The 2,765-nt window shown below is 34.2% G+C and overlaps 1 pseudogene; it reads left to right on the top strand.

The window, feature by feature from the left end:
- The first annotated feature begins 2,340 nt into the window (after nucleotides 1-2,340).
- LOC106843077 (small ribosomal subunit protein uS14-like) lies at nucleotides 2,341-2,511 on the top strand (annotated as a pseudogene).
- The last annotated feature ends 254 nt before the right edge of the window (nucleotides 2,512-2,765 follow it).

Genomic DNA, 2,765 nt, shown 5'->3' on the forward strand with positions numbered 1-2,765 from the left:
GCCCTATAAAAATGGTCTATCAATTTTATCTGCAATATGATCATATTCAAAAAGATTATAACGGAACTTTTCAAAATTGTGTTGAATTAATTCCAGTTTCAAAAGCAGTGATATCAAAATGGACTATGCATGCAGTTTTGGGTGTTAAATTAGGAAAGAGCGTGTAGATATTTTCAGCTATGAAATGATTGGATTACCTATTATGCATTGAGATATTTTTCTATGGAAATTGTCAAGCTTTATATAATTTATTTCAACAGGTCAGTATATACATATTGAGCCAAAATTAGAATATGTATTTTATGTTTGTTTTTGTAAAGCAGAAATAGGGAATTATGGCTCTAGCTCTTTCACTGGGGATGAATGTCAATAAGGTTAGTCTCAAAACTAAAATCTTCACAGTAAAGAAGTTACTTGCAGTTACCAATGAAGTTGCATGTGTGTGCCTGTGTGCATCTATATGTGTAGATCTCCTAGGATTGAGTGAGGGTAGGAAGAAACTAAAGGATATTACAAAATTCTCAGTCCAGCAGTAAGAAGGGACAAGATGGTGACAGTGTAAAGGACACGTGATGATGGCAAAGCAGATCAACAGAGAGAGATGAAACCTCAAAATCAAAGCATTTTTCTTAGAACATTTATTACAAAAGAAATTGAACACAATGGTTAAGAAATTAATGATGAAGTCTTCTAATGTATAAAATGGTTCTGAACTTTGGAAAGAATGGTACAGATCTCCTATGACCAGTTCATGCCTACTCATCAGCCCCCCATTTTCTCGCAATTGATGGTGAGTTTTATAAAGATTTGCACGTACCCCATAGAATTGTAATGAGATACTCAGCCTTGACATATTACCTGTATTTTTAAAAAATTCTGAATGTGTGAGAATTAATTAGAATGTTGAATCTAATTTTTTTAGAAATCAGGTGAATATAGAATATCAGAAGCTGAAAATGAAGACAAGAGTTGAATTGTGTGTTTTTAATCTTTAATAAAATTTTTGTGTATCCATTCAGGAAGATTGTTGAAGGGATTAAATGGTCTGTATTCAAAATAAAGTGCACTATGTGGGAACTAGTAAATATTTTCTAAAACTTAGCAATTATAACTATTAACTATAAGAAGCATAAATATAATTCTCTCTGACACCTGAGTTATTGTCTAAGGACATATGGGAAATGGTGAGCCATACTAAATATAGCTTGCATCCTTGTATGCCAGATTCCATCACTGGGTTCTTGTCTTATTGTACTAAGTCATTTCTTATTTGGTAAATTAGTTACTTCGAACTGAGTGCTTATATTGATCTTTCCATCCCTTTTGATCTCTTTCACACCAAAACTGGAGTTCAGCCCCAAGGCAGGGTCTTGCTGCCAACTGTTGATGAATCCTTCCTGAATTTTCACAGGATGTCTACTTCCAAACTCCCCTGCTCCTTCCTGAGCATCCACACGTTCCTCACTCTTGGCTTCCCAGGTGACATCTCTTCACCATGTGAAACTGTTATACCACTCATGTTCCTCATCTCAGTGGTGTGTTTAGTCTCCAAGCTACCGTTACCCCAAGTCCTGAGCTCCCCCATGACATGAGATGATTTGAATCACAATATGATGAGGAAAATTTTAACAAACAAATGAAAAAACCAGAAAGAGTAGAAGACACACTTGCTGTTTTTCTCTGTTTGTATTACAGAGAATGCTGGATAAAAACCTGTTTCAAATGTCAATATAAGCCATAAAGAAAAAAATCATTTAATTGTCTTGTTAAGAATTCTATTCTATTCCAAGAATTAATTTAAAATTAACCATATTTTGTATAATTCTTGTGTTCTTTAGGCCCTCTTGTCTTTCTTTCCTGAGAGTAATGCATTAATAAATTATTTCCCATCATTTGGGAATTTTAGATTCTTTTTAAAGACCTTCATTTGGTTTGTTTCCTGAAGGCATATTTCATATTTTCCTCATTTGGACTCACTTTAATTTCCATTATGTCAACAGGAGTGATGTGCAAGTATTTCCACTTGTCCCCTGTAATTCAAAGGAAATCTTTACAAACCAAGACAATCTGAAGAAACTTTCCATTTCTGTGGCAACCCTAATCACTTTTATAAGACCAAGTTTGCTTTAGAACTCAATGCTTAGGTGGGAATAAAAAGATGTGATCTCTTCAGGTAGCTTTCTTAGTTATGCTATCTAGACAGTGAGTTTGAATAAATTATTTACCTTATGTGAGAGCCTGTTTTCCTATTCATATATATTATATAATATAGCTCATAGAAAATATATGTATGCACATGTAAAGTTCAGCCTTTTGCCCCGTTGCCCTTCTGAAAGCAAGATGGGTCCCCGGCAGCTCTCCTGGAGCCACCAGCAAAAATTTGGCCAGGGGTCTCATTCCTGCCACATGAGCTCAAACTGGAAAGGTCTGATCCAGAAACATGCCCTCAATATGTGCCATCAGTGTTTCCATCAGTAAGTAAAGGATATAGGCTTTATCAAGTTGAACTAAGTGATCTTTCATGAATAGACCATCATAGACATCTTTCTGATGAAAGAAACAATGTTAGGTCTTTGTACATTAAAAAAAAACAACTCTTCAATTATGAGTGTTTTAATGTGAATGGAATACTTAATTGGTTATACAAATCTTTTTAAAATTTACTATGATCTTCTCAATGGATTCATCTTCAAAATATGTGGCGCATTTTCCCACAGTTATATAAAAGTATTCATGCTAAAAAAAATAGAAATAAAGCTCAAATC

The sequence above is a fragment of the Equus asinus genome, chromosome 11 (genome assembly GCF_041296235.1).
Source record: "Equus asinus isolate D_3611 breed Donkey chromosome 11, EquAss-T2T_v2, whole genome shotgun sequence".
In the NCBI taxonomy this organism is placed as follows: Eukaryota; Metazoa; Chordata; class Mammalia; order Perissodactyla; family Equidae; genus Equus; species Equus asinus.